We start from the raw sequence: 6,776 nt of genomic DNA, 5'->3' as shown, positions 1-6,776 counted from the left end.
TGTGTGTGTGTGTGTGTGTGTGTGTGTGTGTGTGTGTGTGTGTGTGTGTGTGTGTGTGTGTGTGTGTGTGTGTGTGTGTGTTCCTCATGAACGGCTTGATCTATCAACATGAAACCTTCAGGGTATCAAGATATGGCCAAAATCTTGGCCAAGTTCGAAAATGCGCACTCGGGGTCAAGGTCAAGGCCACCAAAATGGCTGCCAAAGGTCATCAACATGAAACCTTCTAGGTATCAAGATATGGCCAAAATCTTGGCCGAGTTCGAAAATGGGCGCTCGCAGTCGAGGTCACCAAAATGGCTGCCCAAGGTCAACTAGTTTTTATCGCCCGCCTTTAGCACCATTATATCTCATGAACGGCTTGTACTATCAGCCAGAAACTTCCAGGGTATCAAGATGTGACCAAAATCTTGGACTTGGCCAACAACCTATTCTGGCGGGCGATTAACATTCGGCTCCCGAATGCTTTTCTTTCATTATCGTAGTAAAATGAACTGATGAAAATGTCCACAACTGAACACACCATTCACTTAAACTCAACGGTTCCACCCATCCATAGTTCACCTACTCCCACTCTCATGCCACACTTTGGTTCCTTGAATATTTAACAGATATATTTTGCCTCTGCAATACATTTATGCAAGACTGATACTAAGGTTTTTCCAGGACATTTTTCGTTTATGCATAACACAACAATGAGGAAAAATTAACTGCTGGAAGGGTCTCCGCTAACACAACTGTATAATGCATGTATTGGACCCAGCACAATCAAGTTAACTAAAGGAACGCACTTGGTTTAAAGAAAAACACTCAGACATATATACGAGTCTCCTCACAGGTGCTCCTTGGTCAATGCGACCTGAAAGTCGAGTTTGGGATTACAGGTAAGAGAAACAGCAATGCGGAATAGCCTGCAGGGGAGGTAGGATGTTTGCTTTTTCACACCGATGGCTACTTCCGTGTAACAGTTTTGCTGCATTCAGATTATTTCATTCAACTTTAAGACCTCTAGCACAAAAGAGGTCAACTGAAACTTTACATATGCAGCCCTCTTGTTCGAAAAGCGTCTCCAGTGTTAAACAAGATCGTCTGGTAACAGCAAGAATAAAGTACGATATTGTGTTAACGGAGAGGGGGCATGAAGCGGGGTTGGGTGAAGGTGGACTTCTCGCCAGCTCATTATCATCCAGTGTTGACTTTACCTGGGAAACGGACAGGACTGATCAATATGGAAAAGATAGATGAGAGGTGGTAAAACGCAGGACTGGAGAGACAGAAGCGAGTGGCAGAGGCAGAGATGGAGGAGAGCAGTGGAGGGGATGAGATATAGTGGTAATGGCCGTTGTTAAGTCACTTATTTCTTTTTTCTGAAAGTGCTTGGCCAGATGAATAGTGTGTGTGTGTGTGTGTGTGTGTGTGTGTGTGTGTGTGTGTGTGTGTGTGTGTGTGTGTGTGTGTGTGTGTGTGTGTGTGTGTGTGTGAGTGCGTGCGTTCGTCAAAATTTACTATTACCGGGGAAAAGGAAGATGGTAACGAGCGTGGACGAAAGAAGCATACAAGAAAACATCACAGCTGGGTAAAGGAGAAGGAAAAAAATGGCGTGCGAAGGAATGGTAGGAAGATGCTCGATGCTTCCCATACACTCGAAAGGTGATGGTTAAGTGTTTAGAAAAGTAGTCTGTCGGAAACAATGCGAGTTCGATCCCAGGCTGAGGATGAGATGTGTTTAATTATTTCCACAAGATCCACCGACATGTCATAAAAACATCTCTACAAATACCACCACTTCAGCCTTGAATGAGACAGCCTCAGCATGTATCCCTCATGAATGGTGCATATTACTGCCCAAGTGGTGGCATGTGAAGGTGTACGGCGCATAGGAAGATTATTGGTCCTCACGGAACGGGTCATTAATTCTATACCAAAAGGAGAACACATTAAAAGAGGAACTGCAAAAGGAATAAATTATAAAACAAAAGTAAGGAGAAAAAGTGAAAAAGAAGGAGTAACAGCAGAGAGCTTGGATGAAAATGAAGACATCCATGAAAATAACAGCTGGGAATGAGAAAAAGTCTCAGAATAAACCACAGATGGATAAGAAGACAGCAGCATAAACCGAGGCCGAATTAATGAAGGCCAGAAACATCACAACTCGATAAACGTTATCGCGAAGTGTGTCCGATGCTTCGCACGACACACATTTAGGCTACCTAGGATAAACGTAACAAGTACGAACATGAAAGTCACATAAGAAGCAAAATATCCCTCGTCAGCAACTGAGAATGCAGAAACAGCATATGGAAGGAAATGAAAGGATGATATTTGTAAACGTACATAATGAAAATAAAGAGTACCAAAAACAGATTACTAAAGAGCAGCAGCGCACTCTTGCCGGTAGCTGAATGAGGCATGAAGGAGTCAGTGTAAATATGCAACAGAAATCGAGCCAAGTCCACTCACCACTCGCCTGACATTAAACCACATTTTGACGAATATATCTTCGTCATAAAGAATCTGACAGCTTGGCGTCGCAATCTTGCATGTTGGTAGGTGGCTGTAGTGAGGATGGGGCAAGAGATGACGGAGGAGTACAAGGGAGGAGAAGGAAAGACCGTGGAAACAAGAGAAGGTAGGTAGAAGGACTGTTGGAGAGGAGGGGAAGAAAGTAAAGTGGAGGGGAAGATGAAAACGAAATGGGGAGAGGAAGGGAAAGTAGGAAACGGGGAGGAAAATCAAGAGGTCGAAGGAAGGAAAGGCGGGAGAGGGGGTGGGAAAGGGAAGGAGGAAAAATAAAGGGCAAAGAAGAAGGAAAAGAGGGGAAATCGGTAGGCAGGATGAAGAAGAAAAATGGGAGAAGCGGGAAGGAAGGAATGGAAATGAGGAAAGAAGCAGGAAAGAGTTTGAAGTAAAAGAGAGAAAGTGGAAAGATAAGAAATATTTTGAAGTAGGGAGGGAATGAAGGAGGAAGGATGGAAGGAAAGGGAAGAGAAAAGCTGAGAGAATAAGCGAGGGAAGTGCGGCAGTTCAAACGAACTCAGACAGGACTGCGATGAAACACAGGTGATGAGGGAAAGGAAGGGTGACACCAGACAAAATGTAGCTACGGGCAAGGGTGATGGACAATCCGACACTAAACTCCATTAAAACTCAATTGAAATGCAAACACCTATTCAGTGCCATTGACCATCCAGTACCAGTGTCTGTCTGATTCCAGTTTCCGTCCAGTCTGAATCCCTGTCTAACTACAGAACCTATTCAGTTCCAACACCTATCCAATTCTAGTACTTATTCCCCCCCTCTCCTACCACCACCACTGGAGCGTTCATATCAACACCCACATTTACCCAACGCCTATATTCATCAAGGCAGTGACCTTTTCCTCACTTTTCCATCGGAATTTCAATGAACTTTTACCTACCCGACTTGTGACGCAGGTCAGGTAGTTCACCATTCAGTTATACAGGTATTTTACTCTTTATATATTTATTTCCTAGAAACAAAATCACACACACACACACACACACACAATCATATACATACATTCATAATTACCCATAAATAATATTCCATCTAATTACTGAGCTGACAGTCAAGTCATTTTAATATCTGTCTATTCAATTATCCATCCACCAACCCATCCATAAAACTACCCATCGTTCCATCCATCTAACTAGCTATCCATCCCACCCGCCGCCAACGGCCATACCACGTTGAGTACACCGCTTCCCGTTCGATCAGCGAAGTTAAGCAACGTTGGGTCTGGTTAGTACTTGGATGGGTGACCGCCTGGGAACACCAGATGCTGTTGGCATCCCTACGTCAAGTGGGGTTGGTGGAGGATTAGTGCCCCTCCCTGTAAAACAATTAACTCTAAGCCCTTGGCCACCCCGTCTGGGATACATGGCGTCTGGCAATGAATGAATGTTCCATCCATCTAACTAGCTATCCATCCCACCCGCCCCCAACGGTGTGGCACCGCTGGACGCACCACGCTGCACAACTGAGGAAGGCATGGCACCAACACTCCATAACACAACCACGCTGCACAACTGAGGAAGGCATGGCACCAACACACCATAACACAACCACGCTGCACAACTGAGGAAGGCATGGCATCAACACTCCATAACACACAGCCACGCTGCACAACTGAGGAAGGCATGGCACCAACACTCCATAACACAACCACGTTGCACAACTGAGGAAGGCATGGCATCAACACTCCATAACACAACCACGCTGCACAACTGAGGAAGGCATGGCATCAACACTCCATAACACAACCACGCTGCACAACTGAGGAAGGCATGGCATCAACACTCCATAACACACAGCCACGCTGCACAACTGAGGAAGGCATGGCACCAACACTCCATAACACAACCACGTTGCACAACTGAGGAAGGCATGGCATCAACACTCCATAACACAACCACGCTGCACAACTGAGGAAGGCATGGCATCAACACTCCATAACACAACCACGCTGCACAACTGAGGAAGGCATGGCATCAACACTCCATAACACACAGCCACGCTGCACAACTGAGGAAGGCATGGCACCAACACTCCATAACACAACCACGTTGCACAACTGAGGAAGGCATGGCATCAACACTCCATAACACACAGCCACGCTGCACAGCTGAGGAAGGCATGGCACCAACACTCCATAACACACAGCCACAAGCCACATACAGTAGTGCCAAAGGTCGAGGGAAGAACTGGCAGCGTGCCTTTTGTCAGTGCTTTAAATTTATAAGGAAAACAAAGAAGGAAGAGAGGGATGGAAATGAAAATGGTGGAGGGGGAGGGAGAGTGGGGGTGAATGAGAAGATGAGAAAAAGATGGATCACTAGTAACTGTGTGTGTGTGTGTGTGTGTGTGTGTGTGTGTGTGTGTGTGTGTGTGTGTGTGTGAGTGAGGTGGTGGCTCAATCGGTAGGGAGGTGACCTGCAGTCCTACCGGACCCAGGTTCAAATCTCCGCTGGGGCAGGGATCAGTTTAAGGATTTGAATTTCATAAAAACAGACTTTCCTCATCTACCAGAAGACCCTACGACATGTCGTAAAAATACCCCCGATAATACCAATACACCAAGTCCTGTATGAGACAGCCCTGGCATGTATTAAGAATGAACGGTGGGTGTTAGCGCCGAAGTGGTGACATGTAGAGGTGTATGGTATGTAGGAGGACTACTGGGCCTTGGGAGCAGGCTATGAAGCCTATGCCCAGAGTCGGACACACACACAAAAAAATGTGTGTGTGTGTGTGTGTGTGTGTGTGTGTGTGTGTGTGTGTGTGTGTGTGTGTGTGTGAGAGAGAGAGAGAGAGAGAGAGAGAGAGAGAGAGAATGTGATGGGGTGAAAAGCGCCCTGAATTTAATTTCATTTATATGCAAATGTTATTTATTTACGGGGGTATAGTAAGGGCCATTTTACTGAATATCTCTTAGGCGACATATAGTTCCCATGCATCGTCTCGTTCACACACACACACACACACACACACACACACATCATTCTAGCCTGAGTCCTCCGTATTTTCTATTTTATTATATTCTGGATGGTTCTGGATGATTCTATTTAAATTAACCCTTCACTAATCCTCTTCAAATTACAGGGACAGCATAGTCTTCATCTTCCCTATGACAGTTCTTTGCTCCGAAGTAAAATCGTCTGACAATTCTTAGAATAAAATCTAAATGTAAATATCTTGTTAAAGAGGTTACTCAGACCTCTTTCACTCTAGTCTTCAACACTATTTTTTTTTTTTTTTTTTTTTGTCAATAGTCAGGTTTTTCTCAGTTACTTCGCGTCGAATCAAGTCCCTTTTCACCAATGTCAGTCAAACGCATTTTTCATTACATTTCATTCAATTGTTTCTTACGACTGTCATTCGCTGAAGTACTTTTCAAATCTGCTTTACCTCTCCTTCATGCAAGTCGTCCCATTAATCTCTTTCACCTCGACTTTGTTTTCATTTATGGTAAAAACATTTGATCTGAAACTTTTTCAGTATATTTTATTACATAATAACCTTTTGGTAATATTTCTCTCGCTGACGTATGTTTCCAAATCGCTAAATCAAATATGACGCCAGATCTCTTATTCACTAGCATTCATTACCACTTGTCCCTTCCACTCGCGTATGTTTCCAGTATTCTGTCTTTCACTTGAGTATTTCATTTAACCGTTTACCTATGGGATCTTCCCTATGCTAAAATACAATAATATGGAGGAACTAAAACAAAATAACTTCATCCAGCTGATGTGATTAACTCCATCAGTAAAACAGGTCAGCCTTTAGATGAACACCATATGTTGGTAGGTTGGTAGGCTGCACAACGCAGGAAAAAAAAAAAAAAAGTTAAAATATCACTATGAAAGAGTTAATTTTCTTTCACGATCGGCAGTCCCATCACATTCACTGTTATTTGTTACCGATCTTTCACTTTTTGCTTTTTCACTAACGGTGTGGCTAATTCATTTTTGGCAAATGGAGCTTAGTTACTTCACGATTACTCAATTGCTTTTAACTTCTTTTCACTCTGATGCAAAATTTATTCCTTGTCATGTATTATATATATATATATATATATATATATATATATATATTATTTATTTATTTATTTATAGCTAGGAGTGCGCATTGTTGTGAGAATTTAAAGTACGTGGAGTGAGTACATGAGTGACTGTATATTTATGGATGTGACTAAGCGAAAGAATATGACTATGTGCGTGTAATGTGACATAGTGTACGTAGGCTAACTAAGA

At 43.4% G+C, this 6,776-nt stretch overlaps 1 non-coding gene across 1 annotated transcript; it reads left to right on the top strand.

Annotated features, from left to right (window-relative positions):
* Nucleotides 1-3,692: 3,692 nt before the first annotated feature.
* Nucleotides 3,693-3,811, top strand: LOC145409464 (5S ribosomal RNA). Its single transcript, XR_013899117.1, has one exon. It is a non-coding gene; the product is annotated as a 5S ribosomal RNA (ribosomal RNA).
* Nucleotides 3,812-6,776: the final 2,965 nt, after the last annotated feature.

Source organism: Coenobita brevimanus, chromosome 80, assembly GCF_032717465.1.
Source record: "Coenobita brevimanus isolate Jiangsu-jjx chromosome 80, ASM3271746v2, whole genome shotgun sequence".
Taxonomy (NCBI): Eukaryota; Metazoa; Arthropoda; class Malacostraca; order Decapoda; family Coenobitidae; genus Coenobita; species Coenobita brevimanus.
The sequence above is the reverse complement of the archived record's forward strand: the minus strand, read 5'-3'. Positions and strand labels throughout refer to the sequence as shown.